This window comes from Piliocolobus tephrosceles, chromosome 4 (assembly GCF_002776525.5).
Source record: "Piliocolobus tephrosceles isolate RC106 chromosome 4, ASM277652v3, whole genome shotgun sequence".
Classification (NCBI taxonomy): Eukaryota; Metazoa; Chordata; class Mammalia; order Primates; family Cercopithecidae; genus Piliocolobus; species Piliocolobus tephrosceles.
The window spans coordinates 53,120,839-53,142,003 of NC_045437.1; the positions used below are offsets into that span (position 1 = coordinate 53,120,839).

Consider the following 21,165-nt stretch of genomic DNA (forward strand, 5'->3'; position numbering starts at 1 on the left):
TCATCACACATTCTCTACCTCAAATGCAAAAGAAGTAGACTACAGAATAAGAGAACTGACAAAAAAAAGTTATCAATAGTCATACTTAATATTATAAAAACAGCATTTTCACTAACTTTAACTGCTAGCTAATGTTAACTTACAAGTCCATGGATCAACCCCAAATTAAAAACTCCTGCTCTTAATAATTACAACTAGTACATTTACATTGGCAATAGAGATCTACAGTCTCTTATTCAAACTCTTCAGGCCAGTAGATGTGCTTAAAAACTGAGAATTTGGAAAATACTGCTGCAGAGAAGTGTAGTTTACAAATATTAACTCTCATGGGAAAATGATATAAATAAACACCAATATTAGCCTCACATCGCAGTTCAGTGTAAGTCATATTCTATCAACCAAATGAATTAGGGAAAAAAGTTCATGCCCAGGGGTGAGGCTACAGCACCAGAACGCTTGCTTGTGCATAACTAAGGCGACCTGCCCTCTTCAAGCAGCCCTTTTAACTGGGAGCAAAGCGAAGACAGCAAAAAAAGAGAAAAGTTCAATTTTCAGGAATTTCTGAATTTCAGAATTGCACAGAAGGAATTGCGGACCTAAAATTGGGATGTTTTAAGAAGGTTTTTATCAATGTTTAAAATTTTTCCCTATTAATGGAAATTAAACACATATGGATGGGAAGGTTTAGGGAATTAAGACTGTCAGTAGTTGTCAAGAGTCGTTTTGAAAATACATGAGAACATTTTCATTGTCACAATGAATGGACTTGCCAAAGGCCAGTGATAGTTAATATCCTGTATCAACTTTTAAATGTCCTCCAGTCCTGAAGCTGAAAAAAAAATTTACAATTATCTAAGCCTAGAACCTAACTGTACACATATAAAGACAAAGGGATGGAGTTTTTTTACACAGTAGTTTAACAGACTGTAAATTAAGGGAAGATTAAACTTGTTTGAAATTTTCCCAAGTGTTGTCTCTTCACTTGAAAAAATCTGGTCAAGGATAGCAGTATCTCTCTTTTTTTTTTTTACAAGGATGTAAATATTTTTCTATTTTCTTCTCATCACAAAGATACACACTTTGGCCTATACATGAGTTGATCAGAAATTTTGTGTACTAGCCTGGATATCTAAACACTACTTACAACATTGTTTCTGCCGGGCGCGGTGGCTCAAGCCTGTAATCCCAGCACTTTGGGAGGCCGAGGCGGGCGGATCACGAGATCACGAGGTCAGGAGATCGAGACCATCCTGGCTAACACGGTGAAACCCCGTCTCTACTAAAAAATACAAAAAACTAGCCGGGCGAGGTGGCGGGCGCCTGTAGTCCCAGCTACTCCGGAGGCTGAGGCAGGAGAATGGCGTAAACCCGGGAGGTGGAGCTTGCAGTGAGCTGAGATCTGGCCACTGCACTCCAGCCTGGGCGGCAGAGCAAGACTCCGTCTCAAAAAAAAAAAAAAAAAAAAAAAAGAAAAACATTGTTTCTATCAATTATTTAAAAAACTAAGTTGATGTCTTCTGAAATCAGGTTTATGGATAATGAATCACGGAAAATTGCTGACAATAATAGCTAGCACTGCTTCAATATAAACTTAATTTACTCACATTTATAAACACTAATATTACAATTCTTAAAAATTAAAAATTGAAGACTACATGGAATCAATTCTTTTCAGATAATATACTGTCTGTAAACACATTAATGTCAACATTAATGTGTTCGTATTACTTTCATACCTAATCAATTGGGCATCAAGAGACTTTACCAATTATCTCTGTCAATTCTACCATTGCTAGTAATTCTTAATACTCAAGTTGGAATTTTGGGCCAATCTATTAAAACCTTGTTAGCATTTTTGTTTTCTCAAGCAAACACGTTTTTACCTACCCACACCTCTCAGTGCTAGAGAGCAACTTTTAGAAGCACTAGCAAACCACCACCAGTGGAATCGGATAAATGCCGATGATTCAGATAACTCCAGGAAAGATTTACCCTGCTGTGATTTTCCTAAATATCAGGGAAAGAAAACACATATATCCTGTACTACTAATGTTATTTGAATGCCTGGTTTACATAGCACACTAATTTCTCTTTTCCACTAGTTTCCATAAATACTAAAGTATCAAAAAGTTACTACTTTTGGCTAAAAGTTTTCAAAATGACCATTATATTTTCACACTATTTAATTTAAAAAAGAAACCAAGCTACCAAACTTATATTCAGGCAAAAAAAAAAAAGTGTTTTTTTTTTCAATAAAATGTAGAAATATTTTAATTTACATATTACAATGAATCAATAAGGAGTCAAAATCCAGTTACACATTCATAAAAATTCCATATATCATCCTCAGAGTAATCAGTTTCTGTACAAAGATTTACAGGTGTCCAAGTATGTAGTTTTTCCTCAGTGTGCTACAGAATTTAAAGGCTCTGCTTGAATATTCCCCAAATCAAGCGCAGAATCTGTTTCTTCATCAATTTCTCCAACGACTGCAACGTTGTCACCTCTTACAATGTATAATCCCAGTACCACTTGCTCTACCCCCTGTGAAGAGCTGAATACTCGCTCATGGCTTTCATCCAAAATCAAATTAATGGTCTGGTCAAACCCTTTCAGTGTTCCCACAATCATTCTCCCATCAGATGTAATAACGGCAACAGTTCGGTTGACGTAGTTCTCCAAGGCGGAGGTCATGCTGCTCGGCCCGGCGGTTTGGGGTAACGCAGTGGTGCCGGTGACAAGCAGAACTGAAAGGGCGCGCCAGAACCCGGCAGCGGTTCGCGCCTGCGGGCCGAAGCAAATATCGTGAGAGTTACTGCTTACAGCAATGTCTCTCTTAATTATAATTTGGTTGCCAATCTTCATGAGTAGCAGTTGCATTCATGATGAGCCTACATCCAAGGGCAAAAGCATCATTCTCAACTCTGGCTGCACATGAGAATCATCTATGCCCAGGCCAACACCCTTAACCAATTAAAATTAGAATCTCTAGAAGGTAGGACATAGACATCAGTATTTTTGCTCTGTTTCATTGTTTGTTTTTGAGGTAAAGTTTATGCAGAGTGAAATGCAGAGGTCTTAGGTGTACAACTCTACTTGAGTAACAAACACCCCAATCAAGATACAGGACATTTCCACTACTCAGAAAGTATCCTCCTGCCCTACATCCAGTCAGTGCCCCCACTTTCCATAAGCAATCACTCCTCATATTTCTAATGCTATAGCCTCATTTCTGAACTTCATATAAACATAATCCATCACATAGTGTGTACTCTTCTGTACCTGACTTCTTTCACTAAACACAGTGTTTCAGAGATTCATTCATATTCATTTCATCATGAAAAAAGTAGTTCATTCTTTTTGACTGCAGAGTAGTATTCCCAGTGTATGAAAACACTGCAATTTGTTTATCTGTTCTTTCTGTTGACCAACAGTGGAGCTGTTTTAATTTGTGGACTATTAAAGCTGTTATAAATCTCCCTATACATTTTGGGGACATGTTTTCACCTCTCTCGAGCAAATACCTAGGAGTGGAACTGGTGCAGCTGTATGTTTAATTTTAAAAGAAACAGGCATCAGCTTTTTTTTAAGGTTCCAGGTAACTCCAATGCAAAAAGCCTTAATGTTTTCTAATGAGGTCATGGCAAAGTATTCTAACATTTTTGTCTGTCCCATGTTTTCTGTTCCAGTCAAGAAAAAATTATGTTGCTTTTTCTTTTTAAATCCTTTGTATGGGTTGCAAGATTATACTACCTATGAATTTCACTTGAAACAGTAAAAAGGGGCATTTAAATATATATGCTGTATAAAAGGGGGCACACAGTCGTAAGAGTTACATGATTTGAGAACCAGATGAATTTGACTGAACCTGTCACCAGAAAAATAAAAATTTATGTATAATTCCAATGTCGTATTCAATTTGTATTTGAGAACTATGAAGTCCATCCTCAGAATACTTACAAGTCCACAGACCAACCCCAAATTAAAATCTCCTGCTCTTACATTAAATTCTATGAGTCTTGACTTCACTGTGTGTAAGATGACCAAAACTAGAAATCATAAAATATATTAAACTATATAAAACATATGACAAAGGACACTATCAATTGTGTTATTAAAAGTTATGAAATTAAAGAATCTGAATATTAAGACTTCTTCCAAATCAATAAGAAAAAGATGGCCTCCACAGAAAAACGAAAAAAGGGCAATAAACACATGACTCCTAAAATGAAATAAAACCAGCCAGAATATTTAAGATGCTCACCTCATTAGATGAATTCAAATTACCATTATTTCCATCAGATTGACAATAAAAAAAAAAAATGGTAACACCACGTGTTAGCTAGCATTATATAGACACATCTATTATCACACTCTTAGTGGAGGCATACAATAGTATAAATGTCCTTGATGACAATTTGACAACATGTATAAATAAAGTTAATGTGTATGCGCAATGTCTACTTTTAAAAGTTTCTCCTTAGAAAGTACAGATGCTCCTTGACTTATGATGGGGGTTACATACCGATAAAATAATTTCAACTTATGATAGGCTTAAGTAAAAAATGCATTTAATACATGTAACCCACCAAACATCATAGCTTACTCTAGCCTACTTTAAGCATGCTCAGAACACTTACATTAGCTGCAGTTGGGCAGAATCACCCAACACAAAGTCTATTTAATAAGAAAGTGTTGAACATATCGTGTACTCTACTGAATACTGTATTGAAAATGAAAAACTGAATGGTTATATTGGTACTCAAAGTAGGATTTCTATTGAACATGTATTGCTTCACACCATCATAAAGTCAAAAAATCCTAAATTGAACCATCCAAAATTGGGGACGATCTGTACTAAAAAATCACCTAGACATATGTACCGAGTTTCACAAAAAGGGTTAAATTATAATAGCAAAAAATAATGGGAGAGGGTGCTAAATAAATATACCTTAGTAGTGGTTGGTTAAATATAGTCTGACTCATCCAAGCAACTACATTCTAAGCTGCTTGTAATATTATTACCATACCCAAAGAGCAACATGGTTATACTACCTTGAAGAAGGCCAGGCATGATGGCTCACACTTGCAATCCCAGCACTTTTCAAAATCCCCGTTTTAGGTGTATTGTGAAGACCACTGGTGAAATGACAATGTCATTTCCAAGTGGAATTATTAAAGTTGTCACCAGAAATTCAACTCTAGCTATGTTGTGCTTCAGGGTGAAAAAATATCAGCAGACTAGAGCAGACTCTTCCAAATGCACAACTTGTGTTCAGGTTTATACACCTTTTGTTTTGAAGGTTGAAATTTCTTTTTAAGAAATTTTTTCCTGCCAGGGGCAGTGGCTCACGCCTGTAATCTCAACACTTTGGGAGTCTGAGGCAGGTGGATCACTGGAGCCTAGGAATTCGAAATCAGCTAGGCAACATGGCAAAACACCACCTGTGCCAAAAAAAAAAAAAAAAAAAACACACAAAAAAGTACAAAAATTAGCTGGGCGTGGTGGCATGTGTCTGTAGTCCCAGGCTGAGGTGGGAGAATCGCTTGAGCCTGGGAGGCAAAGGTTGCAGTGAGCTGAGATTATGTCGCCACTGCACTCCAGCTTGGTGACAGAGCGAGACTCCATCTCAAAAAAAAAAAAAAATCACCTTAAATGCTGTATGATTATTAATCACCCCAGTTCAGTGAAAAGATAAGTAAATTAATGCATGCATGCATGCTATATGGGCATTTAAAAAACATCACCACTACCACCACACACACACACACCCCGAAGGGCCTTCATTTCTGATCCCCAACTACCACAGGATTCAATAATGCAGTAGACACTCTACCACAGAGAGCACTCCTAACATCTAACAACAGCCACATTCTAACATAACATTAGACAAATGTGAACTCTTCTTGTTATACAGTGGTCTCCCCTTATTAGGGGGTGAATACATTTCCAGATCCCTCAGAATACACCTGAAACCACAGATAGTGTCAAACTCTATATATACCATGTATTGTTGCTCTAATAACTGAAACAGCTACTACTAAGTGACTAATGGGCGGGTATCATATATAGATATGCTAAACAAAGGGATAATTCACATCTTGCCCTGGATGGTGCAAGATGGCACAAGATTTCATCACTCTACTCAGAACGGCATGCAATCTCAAACTTATGAATTATTTCTGGAATTTTCCATTTAATATTTTTGGACTGTAGTTGACTGCGGTTAACTGAAATTGCAGAAGGCAAAGCGTCATGTAAGGGAAAACCGTTGTAGTTGTCACTGAATTCTAACAACTTACTGACCTGAAGTTACCTCTTGTCCGATAGCCAAAATCACCTGGGATATGAGAAAATTTTCTCAAAGAAACACATATATCAATCTATATTCTGATTTTTTTTTTTTTTTTTGGTTTTGTTTTGTTTTGTTTTTGAGATGGAGTCTGTCGCCCAGGCTGGAGTGCAATGGCACAATCTTGGCTCACTACAACCTCTGCCTCCCAGATTCAAATGATTCTCCTGCCTCAGCCTCCCAAGTGGCTGGGATTATAGGCATCCGCCACTGCACCCAGTTAATTTTTCTATTTTTAGTAAAGATGGGGTTTCACCATGTTGGCCACGCTGATCTTGAACTCCTGACCTCAAGTGATCCACCACCTCAGCCTCCCAAAGGGCTGGGATTACAGGTATGAGCCACCATCCCTGGTCCCCCAGAGTTGATTTTCTTTTCAAGAAGCAGATTCCAACAATTGAGAAGCAATGCCAAAAGCTAAAAAATTCAATGTTTCTAATTCAGCACATACTTTGTAGACACAAAAATTCCTAAATATTCTCAGTGGCCCCCAAATTTGCTAGCACAATTGGTTGGCATTTTTAAAAAATCCGAACCATTTTAAAACATTTTTTAACATAAAAGTCCTAAGAATCTATGGTGCACTTTTTTGTTTTGTTTTGTTTTTATAAGATGGAATCTCGCTCTGTTACCCAAGCTGTAGTGCAAGAGGGGCAATTTCAGCTCACCGCAACCTCTGCCTCCCGAGTTCAAGCGATTCTCCTGCCTCAGCCTCTTGAGTAGCTGGGATTACAGGCGCCCACCACCATGCCTAGCTAATTATTGTATTTTTAGTAGAGATGGGGTTTCACCATGTTGCCCAGGCTGGTCTCAAACTCCTGACCTCAAGTGATCCCCCTACCTCAGCCTCCCAAAGTGCTGAGATTACAGGCGTTAGCCACTGCACCTGGCCTACAATGCATTTTTTTTTTTTCAGTTCTGAAAGACCTCATTCTTTGAGCAAAGATATTCCTGCTAAAACTGTTTCACATTCAATTTTTAAACTTTTGTGGGACATGCCAACCTCAATAAATAATCACATTTGTAGTATATTTATCAAGTGCTATATATTCATAAAAGCAAATTAACACAAAAAAGAAACAGTATGAAGTTGTATTTACAGCACTATGAAAAAAATCAAACTAAAATGTTACAATGTTTATCATTTTCATTAAACTGAATCCTGAAATGTGATGTACTCAGGTCCATATGTAACCAAAACTGGACTGGCAAGATTAAGTCTGACATGTAACAAAGGGCTCCCTCACTTTCTAATACAGTATAGTACTCTCATCTGTTACTCTCATCTCTCGTACAACATACTTTCCCAGGAGTCAATGCATAGACTAACATGACTAATTTTCACCAATTCCTACATGTTTTTCAAGCACAGGACACAACCTCTGCAACAGGAGTTGCAGCTCAGCTTTTCTTCCTTCTCCTCTCCCTCACAGATTATTTTCAAAATTTATTACTCTCGAGAACAATCTGGGGTGAGAGTAGAACAATCTGGCAGGGGGTGGGGGGTAGATTACATGCACTTTTAATGTATCGTCTCAATCAAAGACAAGCTGATTCCCTCCACACGTCATTATTACCCAACTGTCAGTCTGCAAACTAAACCCAACTTGCAGCTACTATGTTCTTTGGTCACCACAGTTTTAAAAGGAGTAGCGGGTAGGGAAGTAGAGAGTGTAGGGAAACCAACATTCTGAAATCAGGAAGTTTTACATTTTAAAAAAGAATCCAGGTCTATAATGTCTGGGGGGGGGGGGGTCTAATTTCATGTACAGGCACAAAAGAATGTTGAATTAATGTTCTACAATCCCCCACAGCCTAAACATTCCTAGCTTATATGCAATATGAGACGTGTTGGCTTTTGAATGTGCCACCTCTGCTTTATATCAAAGGAATGACAACCAAAAACTATTCCCAGATAATCCATGTCTTAATATCAGTAAGCTTCTAGTTTCAAAACAACTGGAAAGAAAAAATTCACTTGGGTGGTTGAGTAAAGTAGAACTATCAAGAAAAGCTTAGGAAATAATTGAAATCAAATCTCCCCACAATGTTTGTATTATATTTTTTTACAAAGCATAATAAATCCCAGTTGAATTTTCCCAAGGTAGAGTATTGTGACTTGGATGACCATTGTAGTTTTCAAGAAACAGAAACGTAGCAACATGAATCCCTTAGACCTAAACAACAGTGGCTCCAGCCCTGGATTCCTTGAGTTATGGGGTACCACTCTGGCTCTACAACCATCCCCGTGAAGCTGTCTATTGCGCCAAGGGGACTTGTCTAACTGGAGCACGTTTCCTCTTCTAACGCTACATCATTCTATGGGTATGCAGGAACCTAAAATATCTGCCCAGACAGCCCTCAACAAGCTTCCAAAGCCTCTTTCACCAGATCAGTCCTCCAGAAAGAAAACTATACCAACTAGACTGTGTATCCTTAGGCTTGAAGGCTACCAAGAGGCAACTGTACGCAGAGGGTGTGAACAGAGTTGAACATGTTGCTTGGGATGTCTATATAGGTCTGCCCAAATACTCTTAATTGTGGTAACAAGCAGTGAAGAAAGGAGAAGCAGAGAGGGCTATGGACCAGAAGCCAGACAGTAACTTTCTACCACCACAGTTTGACATGAGAAACTCCAACGAGTCTGAAAATACTAAATTCTAACCTGGCCTCCCAGGGTCTTATTATGGTATACTTATGAAGGAAGGAGGACGAAACTTTTTTTTTTTTTTTGGCAAGTTCTTTTTTAAGACTGATTTATAACTTTTAAATCAGACGTACGGTATATGAGACTTCATTTGTACTCTTGTTCCTAGACCCACAAAAGTTAAGAGCAAACATGTCTGAAAAGCTTATTTCTCTGAATCACCTCAATCTAAATAAAGCACTTGGATAAGATCCTTTAAGCTAATAGTATTCACTAAACTGTAAACCACAAGTTCTATGAGTTTCAAATTAAGACAAATTAATATACAAGGTATCTGTAAAGTCAAGAAGCATAAAAAATTTTAAAGTATGCTAGCTACATATTCATATAACATGCTCATTATGTTTTTCTTCTATTTCCATATACCTTTTCAGGGAAAGTATCTCTAAGTTTAAAGCAGTAAGTCCAGTTCTTAATCTAGGGGGAAAACAAGTATAACAAATACACAAGCCAGGAGCAGTGGCGCCAACCCATGGTCTCATTATAGTCCCAGCTACTTGGCAGGCTGAGGTGGTAAGATTACTTGGGGCCAGGAGTTTGAAGCTGCAATGCACCATGATCATGCCTATGAATAGCCACTGAACTTGTGCCTGGGAAACATAGTGAGAGCCCATCTCCTTAAAAACTAAAAATAAGAAGTACAATACAGTATTTAACCTGTTATTCCAGGCTTTGTGGACTCCCTGTAGTGTATCTATTGTGCTTACCCCCCGCCAGATTAATAGAATATACTGCTTCAAATTCAGCACCAGTGAAGGGGTCTGGAAGTGGGGAGGAAAAAAAAAGCTAATGATTCTTTATGTGAAAATATAACAGATATAAAAACAAGAGTATCCTGTGTTTTCTGACTTTTCAGGTATATTGTACAACTACACTTAGGGCCATCTGTCTGGGAGTCATCCCACAGAACATGAGTCCTAATGTCTGAAATGTATTTACATCCTATTGGGAAAATCACACAAGTAGAAAATCTATAAATGCAGATTCAAACTTGCAAGGGTAAATCCATGATGACATGTAGTCCAAAACTTGCGACAGTTCCAAGAGAAAGACAGGAAAATTAACATCATAAGGCACTTAACAGCATACATGTGTCAAATACAAATGAATCAGTCATGATACAACCTCCAATTAAATTTCAGCAAAACATCATTTTTATATGAATTTGGTATTAATGAAAATTTAAATGTTATAGTTTATATATAATTAACTTGTGCTGTTATAATTGTACACAGTCTAAAAACAAGGATTTTATACATAGCTTTGTGAATGGAGATATTTAAGTACCATTATTTTGAAAATTCAACATTGAGGTGGTATTCCTTGATTTTTTGTTTTTCATTTAATTGAGGCCAAAAGTTTACAAAAGTTATAAAAGTTTAGGGAAAATTAAAATAGTTATGGTGACTAAGCCTACTGAATTACCACTCATTGCAAGGGTCTCTGCAGAGGACCTAAAAATACACAATATTTCTAACTTCAAAATTACAGAAGTTATTTAACTGAACGTATCAAGGCCTCACGCCAGATTTATCATTCAACTGAAATTCTTTATCTTAATATTATTTTTTCATTCACATAACAAATACTTATTGAGCACTTATTATGTGCCAGATACTGCTCAAGGTTGTGAGGTAGAGAACAAAGCTAAAATTCCTACCCTCATGAAACTTATTTCTAATGCAAGAGAGAGATACGCAATAGTCTGACTAGTCTAAATAACTAAATAAGGTAAACTGCCGGAGAGGGAAAAAGATGTGAAAAATACTGGAGGCCAGCAGTCTTTAGAATTAGCATATCCCTCATCATACCAATTTTATGTTCACTTGAAAAATTCACTAAGGGGGTTAAACTGAGGGCTTCTACTGGTGTGTCACCAGCATTTAGTCTCTATATAAAATCCAGCCACAGTCCAGCACACACTTGATTGGTAATCAGTACCTTCACAAAATCTACCTTCTAATGTAACAGCACAGCAAGAATCGGGATCCAGAATCATCTTATAGATCAAATGAATTTCAAAAGTGTAAAGTGACTGTATTTCATTGCCCCTTTTTACTATTCTTTAATGCTTAAGTTTTTACATGAACTAAATATAAGCCCTCTTACTATGCCATATTCTCCTTCATATGTCAATGACATACTCCTTAAAAGACAACTGATCCTACACGAAAAAAAATTACATATGAATGCTAAAATTACTAGTCAAACCTTTAGGGAGAAAGAGTATTAAAGTATCTCCCCGAAAATATCTATGTGGTGGTTTAAACATGCCTGCAAATTATTTGGTACTTCTCTCTCAGGAAGGCAGAGTTTAGTTCCCCTCACCCTAAGGGTGAGCTGGGCTTCTAACAGATACATTACGGAAAGGTAAAAATAGTAACAGTGGAGAAACCTGGCAGACACCACCTTACCCAAGTGACCAAAGTTCAAATCACCAGTAATAAATAATGTTAATATCATATACTCTTCTTGATATGGTAAGAAGAGCACTTCCCTTGTGTGATATTCTTCCTAAAAATCCACCATCCAGTATAATCAAGAAAAAAATGAGAAAAACCCAAACTTAGGAACATTCTACAAAATGTCCAACCAGTACTCTTCAAAAATCAAAGTCATGAAAAACAAGGAAACACTAAGAAATTGTCAGATTGCAGGAAACTGAAGACCTGAGGCCAGGCGTGGTGGCTCACACCTGTAATCCCAGCACTTTGGGAGGCCAAGGCGGGTGGATCACCATGTCAGGAGATCAAGACCATCCTGGCTAACACGGTGAAACCCTGTCTCTACTAAACATACAAAAAATTAGCCGGGCGTGGTGGCAAACGCCTGTAGTCCCAGCTACTCAAGAGGTTCAGGCAGGAGAATAGCTTGAATCTGGAAGGTAGAGGGTGCAGTGAGCCGAGATCGCGCCACTGCACTCCAGCCTGGGTGACAGAATAAAACTCCATCTCAGGGGAGGGGGGAAACACCTGAAAACTGGGCTGGGCAGATATTTTAAGTTCCTGCATATTTTAGTGGCTCATGCCTGTAATCCCAACACCTTAGGAGACCTAGGCAGGAGGATCATTTGAGGCCAGGAGTTTGAGACCAGCCTGAGCAAGATAGCAAAACCCTGTCTCCACAAAAACGAAAATTAAAAAAATAAAAGACATAAAACTAAATGCAACATGGTCTCTTACACTGGATCCCAAAATAGCAAGAGGACATTTGTGGAAAACTTGATGAAATTCAATAAAACTCTGTAGTTTAATTAATAGTATTTTATCAAGGTTAATTTCTTAGTTTTGGTAAATGTACCATGTCTATATAAGATGTTGATACCTGGGTGACACAGCGAGACTCTGTCTCAAAAAAAAAAAAAAAAGATGTTGATACATAAGAATCCTCTGGACTATTTAGCAGTTCTTCTAGAAATATATAATCACTTCAAAATAAAACTTTTTCTAAAGGACAACAATCCAGGTATTTAACTTATTGTGAAAAAGGAATGGCTGAACATTAGCTGGAGGAATTATGTCTGAGAGCAGCAATCATATTTCAACATTCAACCAGTTAGTGTCAAACAACACTTCACTTCACCTCCTTCAATGACCAGAAAGTGGGGTTTTCTGCTTGCTTTTTAGCTAGTACAGTCAAACAAAGTGAGACACTACCCTGCTCGAAATTAAATATTTCCTGGAACTGGGACTGGGACTCGGTATTTTTTTTATAGCACAGATGTGACTGGTAACTATTAGAAAGCCTGAAAATCTCCTCGTATTCTTTGGTGTTTCAGGGGTCTTCAAAGCACTTGCATTAAGTGCCAGGAGTAGATCTATACCTGACTCCTGAAGAAACTATAAACTTCATAATAATAGCAAGTAGCCCTTGTGGAGAAGAAAGGGACTTCTACATAAATATAAATTATTTCTCAACTTTCTTAATATGATACTAAACATACCATTTCCTCAACTGATTTTGCATCAAGAAGCAAAACATGGCCAGGCACATTGGCTCACACCTGTAATCCTAGAGCTCTGGGAGGTCAAGGCAGATGGATCATCTGAGGTCAGGAGTTCGAGACCAGCCTCGCCAACATGGTGAAACTGCGTCTTTACCAAAAATACAAAAATTAACCAGGCATGGTGGAAAATGCCTCTAATCACAGCTACTTGAGAGGCTGAGGCAAGAGAATCGCTTGAACCTGGGAAGTGGAGGTCGCAGTGAGCTGAAATGGGGCCAGTGAGCTCCAGCCTAAGTGACAGAGCGAGACTCCATCTCAAAAAAAGAAAAAAAAAAAAAGCAAAACAGAATTCCAGTATGTCATCGTCTCAGTAGGAAGTAAAGTCCTGAAATTGTCTGTTACTCAGGTAGCAAAAATCAAAATTAGAATAATGATGTTTAGAGGGGTAAGCAATACTGTTTCCATAATGGCTATGTCTATGTTATCTTTAGGTCAAGTTAGAAACAAAAAAATCTACCCTTGTAAACTACATTAGCCTACCCTCACATATAATTTATCTTCCCTGAGTGTTTTGTATATTTTACCCTTCTCTTTTTATTTAAATAGAAAAAAAATCAGCTGGACGCAGTTGCTCACACCTTTAAAGCCCAGCACTTTGGGACGCTGAGGCAGGAGAATCATTTGAGCTCAGGAGTTCGAGACCTGCCTGGGCAACATAGTGAGACCTCGTCTCCACTTAAAAAAAAAAGAAAAAAAAAAATTAGCCAGTCATTGTAGCCCGCACTTGTAGTCCCAGCTACTCGGGAGGCTGAGGCAGGAAGAATGCTTGAGCCTGGGATACCCAGGCTGCAGTGATCAACCCACTGCATTCCAGCCTCAGACACAGAGCAACATCTTGTCTTAAAAAAAAAAAAAAAAAAAAAAAAACTCATGAAAAAGACCTTGACAGCTATAGAGTATGTGCTGTAAAATCGTTGTCAACAACACTGTCCATTCATTACTCAATAGCTCTTACATAAACAATGCACACTTCAGAAATTATTTAAGTTTTTTTTTTTTTTTGAGATGGAGTTTCGCTCTCGTAGCCCAGGCTGGAGTGGAATGGCGTGATCATGGTTCACTGCAACCTCCACCTCCGAGGTTCAAGTGATTCTTGTGCCTCAGCCTCCTGAGTAGCTGGGATTATAGTCGCCTGCCACAATGCCTGGCTAATTTTTGTGTTTTTAGTAGAGACGGGGTTTTGCCACGTTGGCCAGGTTGGTTTCAAACTCCTGACCTCACAAGATCCACCCGCCTTGGCCTCCCAAAGTGCTGGAATTACAGGCGTGAGCCACCACATCCAGTTTGTTTAAGATTTAATGCAAGAAAAATAATTGTCTTTTCTGGAGAATTTGTGACATATTTCTTCATTTAGGAAGCCATGAAAACTCTGGCTCCCAGGAAGCTTAGCTAAATTTGATGTTTTATCACAGCAACTTAATTACTTAAAAGTGATACATTTCTTCACTTCTTTCCTTGGATCTGATTTTCTACTTCTATTAACTATGTGTATCCTATTAAGTGTCACCTCAAATTTCATCTGTAAGGAGAAATGTTAAAAATAATAATGAAATTGAACATACAGGGATCCTATTTTAAATGATTCTACTGAAAATACAAAAATTATCCAGGCATGTGGTGTCATGTGCCTGTAGTCCCAGCTACTCAGGAGACGAGGCAGGAGAATCGCTTGAACCAGGAAGGTGGAGGTTGCAGTGAGCCAAGATGGCGCCACTGCACTCCAACCTGGATGACAGAGACTCCATCTCAAAAAACATGGATGACAGATGGAAATGCAAAACTATAAAACTTTCAGAAAAATGCATACGGGAAACTTTTCAGGATACAAAAATAGCCAAAAAGTTCTGGACTTCACAACAGAAGCACAATCCATAAAAGAATAATAAATGGGATTTCATCAAAATTAAAAAACTTTTGTTCTGCAAAAGATGCTGTCAGAATTAAAAGACAAGGTATGGAATGGGAGAAAATACCTGCAAACTATATATCCAACAAAGGATCCATATAAAGAACTCTCAAAATTCAGCACTTACAAAAAAAAAAAAAATCCAGTTAGAAAATGGGCAAAAGATATGAAGAGAATATACAGATGTTGAATAGCACAGGAAAAGATGTTCAACATATTAGCCATTAAGAAAAGGCTACCATGAAATACCATATATTCCTTCTCTATAAGAATAGTTTTTAAAACAGTAAAAAAAAAAAAAAAAAAAAAAAAAGTTGCTGGCTAGGATGGGAAAAACTAGATCCCTCATACACTGCTGGTGGAAATGCAAAATAGTACAGCCACTGTGGAAAACACTCTGGCAGTTTGTATCCCATACAGTGCAGCAATCATACTCTTATACTTTATACCAGTGAAAACTGGGATATTCACAGAAAAACCTCTACATGAATATTCACAGCAGCTTTGTTTCTAATAGACAAAAATTGACAACAATCCAGATGACCTTCAACATGAAATTATTCAACAAATTGGTAGTACATGGATGCCATGGAGTACTACTCAATAAAAATGAACAAATTATGGCTATAAGCAACAACTCTGGAATCTTCCAAGTAAAAAGCCAGTCCCAAAAGTCACATACTATATGATTCCATTCACGCATTCATTCATTTATGAAACTGAGTCTTGCTCTGTCACCCAGGCTGGAGTGCAGTGGTGTAATCTCAGCTCACTGCAGCCTCGACTTCCTGGGATCAAGCAATACCCCCATCTTAGCCTCCTGAGTAGCTGAGACTGTGGGCACACACCACCACACCCACCTGATTTTTGTATTTTTCTAGAGACAATGTTTCACCATGTTGCCCAGGCTGGTCTTGACCTCTTGAGCTCAAGTGATCTGCCCGTCTCAGCTTCCCAAAGTGCTGGGATTACAGGCATGAGCTACCATGCCCAGCCTGATTCCATTTATATAACATTTTTGAAAAGACAAAATGCAAGGGGTAAAGGGAATATAGGAGGGAGATGGGTGTGGTAGTAAAAAAAAAAAAAAAAAAAAAAAAAAACAGGTGATCCTTGGGATGATGGAACTATTCTGTATCTTGACTACCAAAATTCCAATATCCTGGTTGTGAAATTATACTATAATTCTGCAAGATATTACCAAGATATTACCACTTGAGGTAACTGGATAAAAGATACATAAGACCTCACTGTAGTAATTCTTAAAACTGTATATGAATTTATAGTTATCTCAAAATAAAAACTTAATTTCAATGAGAAATCTGAAGAGAAACATATTTATAAACTGGTAGTAGAGAGATCTGAATTTTAACTTCATTTTTATTTTAAAAAGAAAATTAGCTAAGGCAACTAAAATATCCAAGAACAATTAGAAAACTACATAAAACAGTTTATATATTTAAGTTTTAAACTGAATGGCTAAGCAGTTTTTAAGTTATAAATCCAAAGACACTTTTTGAGAGAGGAGAAAAAGGGTGCAGTATTTGAAATATGGCAGGCAACATGGACCCAAAACAAATTACCAGCACCATAAAGGAGCTCCTAGATTTCCATCAGGCTCATCTTGGATGAAGAAATTTATGTGAAAATGAGAAATGACCAAGAACTTAAAAGCAGATTACAGGCATCTGATCAACATTTAAATGACATTGGAAGAAACTGTGACTGATATAGAAACTAATGAAGAAACAGATAAAGAGATATATAAATCAATGAATATTCCAACATTCTTTGTCCATGGAGATGGTGTTATACTAGTTGCCTTCCACTGACAGCTGGCTGAAACAAGGAATTTATCCTGTATAAAAAAATACAAGACTTGGTACAATGGCCTATTTAAATGTGTAAGACATTCAAAAGAGAAACCTGCATACATTTTGAAATAAATGATTCCAGGATTCTTCCACTCCTGAACTGAGAAGATTTGCAAATAACTCACAACTTCCTAAGCTAAGAGGTATTTTTATTTTTCTCCAACTATTCCAATAAATGTGACCAAGATACCAAATGTGTTCAGGAGTTCATTTGCTCCATTGTTCTTACAATTTCTTTTTGTCTTTAAATTTGATGTTTGCTTTTCGATTTAAAAAAAAAAAAAAACTATCAAGAGAGTAAAAACAAAACCCATAGAATGGGAGAAAATATTCGCAAATCATGTATCTAATAACAGACTAGTATTGAAAATATATAACTACTACAATTCAATAACTAAAAAACAACCCAATTCAAAAACAATGAAAGAATTTGAATAGTCATTTCTCCAAAGATACACAAATAGCCAACAAGTACATATGAAGATACTCGACATCTCTAATCATCAAGGAAATGCTAATCAAAACCATAATGAGGCCAGGTGCAGTGACTCACACCTGTAATCCCAAGACTCTGGGAGGCCAAGGTGGATCACATGAGCCCAAGAGTTCGAGACCAGCCTGGCAAACATGGTGAAACTCCATCTCTACTAAAAATACAAAAATTAGCACGGTGGCACATGCCTATAGTCCCAGCTACTTGGGAGGCTGAGGTGGGTGGACTGCTTGAGCATGGGAGGAAGAGGAGATTGCAGTGAGCCGAGACTGCACCACTGCACTCCAGCCTGGGTGATAGAGCAAACTCTGCCTCAAAAAAAAAAAGCAAAAACCAACAACCACCATGATGAGATACCACCTAACACCCATTAGGACTGCTATTATCCAGGAAACAAAATAGCAAGTGTTGGTGAGGATGTAGAGAAACTGGAACTCTTGTATACTTTTGGTGGAAATATACAGTAGTATAGCCACTGTGGAAACCAATATGGTGGTTCCTAAAAATATATATATATATATACACACACACACACACACACACACACACACAAAACATAGAATTACCATATGAGCCAGCAATTCCGCTTCTGTGTATATATCCAAAAGAAGTGAAAGCTGGGTCTCAAGGAGATATTTATCGACCCATGTTCACACAGCATTATTCACAATGGCTAAAATGTGGCATCCACCCAAGTATCTACCCACAGATGAATAGATAAGCAAAATGTGGTATATACATACAATGGAGTATTATTTGATCTTAGGAAGGAAATTCTGACATATGCTAAAACACAGATGAACTTTGAGGACATTATACTGTGATTTACCAGGTACTTAGAGTAGTCAAAATAATAGACACAGAAAGTTAAATGGTAGCTGCCAGGCGCTAGGAGGCTTTGGGAGTTATTGTTTAATGTGTATAGAGTTAAAGTTTTGCAAAATGAAAAGAGTTCTGGAGATGAATAGTGGTGAAGGGTATACAATATGAATGTACTTAATACCACTGAAAAATGCACTTAAAAATGGTTAAGATATTTTATTTGTATTGTATCACAATAAAAAAGCTCAGAAGAAAAATATATAAATCCAAAGAAGGGAAATTTTAAACACTGTGGGGAAGTTTTAGTGGAAAAAATGGTACTTAAGTTGGACTTGATGGATGAATAGGATGTATAGAAAGAGGCCAACTAAGAGCTGTAGAACAATGACTTAAAAAAAAGTAATGATGGGAGACCTTCTACTTTCATTTAAATCATTTCTCAGAATAAAAACACACCTACATTCAAATTTCAGTTTTCCAGAAATTGTGAACATGGATTACCAAATGTTGATAAACATTTTTAAAGAAGTGATAACATTAAAAATCTGCTTCCAAAAATTCAATATGGGTAATTTCAACAACAGTAATACATTATTCCCACAAATGTTGTCAGTAAAAAAGTAATCTGATCTCAGGTAATGCAAGTGCCTGTTTAGAGTATTCCCAATTCCTCCTTCTCATCCCTTCTAACATTCCTGTCATTCATTTCACTCATCCATAAGCTGATTACACTGAACAGATTGTTGTCATTATCAGCAACAATCGGAGATATGTATACATTTGTCAAAACCCACAGAATGTACAACACAAAGAGTGAAGCCTAATATAAACAATGGACTTTAGCTAGTAATAATGTATCACTACTGGCTCATCAATTCTAACAAATATACTGCATGAATGCAAGATGTTAGTAATAGGGGAAATGGAGAAGGAGGAGGGTATGGGAATTTTTTACACTTCTTAATTTTTCTGTAAACCTGAAACTACTCAAAAAACGTAAAGTCTATTTTTTTTTTTTTTTTGAGACGGAGTCTCGCTCTGTCACCCAGGCTGGAGTGCAGTGGCGTGACCTCAGCTCGCTGAAGCCTCCGCCTCCTGAGTTCAAGCCTCCCGAGTAGGTGGGATTACAGGCATGCACAATCACACCCCAGCTAATTTTTGGATTTTTAGTAGACACAGGGTTTCACCACGTTGGCCAAGCTGGTCTCGAACTCCTGACCTCAAGTAATTCGCCTGCCTCAGCCTCCCAAAGTGCTGGGATTACAGGCATGAGCCACCGCATCCAGCCTTAAGTCTATTTTTTTAAAAACTTGAGATCAGGAAAAATTACACACTACTCTAAGGATAAATCTTTCTCTGCAACTTCTTGGCTCAAATATTGATGTAAACTTTTTTTGTAAATTAAGCTGTATCCAGTTATTTCTAAACTAAAAAATAATCATCTATAACAAACTGGTGTCCCCCAAAAAGAAGGTGGAAAAACAGGTCTATCAACCCAGAATTTCTTCACTTACATGAGCCCAAAATTCTTTTTTTCTCTAACACCTATTAAAAATCTTTGGGAAATAGTATTAGTCTAAAGAAACTGTATTCTTCAGAACATACCTAGGAAAATGCTGGTATAACAGAAAAAAAAAAAAAACAGAGTCAAGAAACTTGGATTTATTTTTCTAATCTAAGTTATGACATTAATAAGCTAAATTACCTCCATATTTCACTTCTCCAACTGGCCTAACAGCTTCCTATTGTACTAATTAAAAACAAAAAAAAAAAAAAAGAGAGGGTACTCCAGACTAGTCATAACGCAGTGATACAGTGAGTATGAGGAAAACATCAGTATTCTGGGGAACACACCTATCATTTACACAAAATTATCTGTTAAATATATTACAAGAAAGAGGGCCGGATGTGGTGGCTCACGCCTATAATCCCAGCGCTTTGGGAAGCCCAGGCGGGCGCATCACGAGGTCAGGAGATCAAGACCATCCTGGCTAACACAGTGAAACCCTATCTCTACTAAAAATACGAAAAATTAGCCAGACGTGGCGGCGGGCGCCTGTGCCCCAGCTACTCGGGAGGCTGAGGCAGGAGAATGGCCTGAACCCAGGAGGCAGAGCTTGCAGTGAGCAGAGATCGTGCCACTGCACTCCAGCCTGGGCAACAGAGAGACACTCTGTCTCAAAAAATGTATCTTGCCGGGCGCGGTGGCTCAAGCCTGTAATCCCAGCACTTTGGGAGGCCGAGACGGGCGGATCACGAGGTCAGGAGATCGAGACCATCCTGGCTAACACGGTGAAACCCCGTCTCTACTAAAAATACAAAAAACTAGCCGGGCGAAGTGGCGGGCGCCTGTAGTCCCAGCTACTCCGGAGGCTGAGGCAGGAGAATGGCGTAAACCCGGGAGGCGGAGCTTGCAGTGAGCTGAGATCCGGCCACTGCACTCCAGTCCGGGCGACAGAGCAAGACTCCGTCTCAAAAAAAAAAAAAAAATGTATCTTACAAGAAAGGGTAAGGTTAACGTCAATGAAACACATGGGACAAAAATAAACCTTTGGGTATAAGTAGTGACAAAGATCCTTTTCCTTGTCACACATTTACATGTTTATCATACATGTAAATTATATCGAGGTTACTATAATAATCAAATAAAGGCCCAAAATAACTGTCATTTAATGATATACATAATTACAGTCATCCCTCAGTATCTATGGGGGGATTAGTTTCAGAACCCTCACATATACCAAAATCTGAGGATGCTCCAAGTATCCCTCACAAAAAATGGCGTTGTATTTGTATATAACCTATGCACATATATACCTTAAATCATTTCTCCCATATATCTTAAATCATCTCTAAATTACTTATAATGCCTGAAACAATATAAATGCTATATAAATAACTGCTATATTGTTGTTTATTTGTATTATTCTTTATTGGTTTTTGTTTGTTTGTTTTGGAGATGGAGTCTCACCCTGTTGCCCAGGCTGGAGTGCCGTGATGCAGT

The 21,165-nt window shown here is 37.8% G+C and overlaps 1 protein-coding gene and 1 pseudogene across 6 annotated transcripts in view; both read right to left on the minus strand.

Moving 5' to 3' along the window:
• The window catches only part of ERBIN (erbb2 interacting protein), a 144,523-nt gene that overhangs the window by 111,513 nt on the left and 11,845 nt on the right, over positions 1-21,165 (minus strand). The window lies entirely within an intron of this gene.
• Positions 1,584-21,165, minus strand: part of LOC111528893 — a 31,358-nt pseudogene continuing 11,776 nt past the window's right edge. The window contains exon 2 of the transcript XR_002727191.2: positions 1,584-2,784. The product of XR_002727191.2 is annotated as a U6 snRNA-associated Sm-like protein LSm8 pseudogene (transcript). The remainder of the gene's footprint in view (positions 2,785-21,165) is intronic.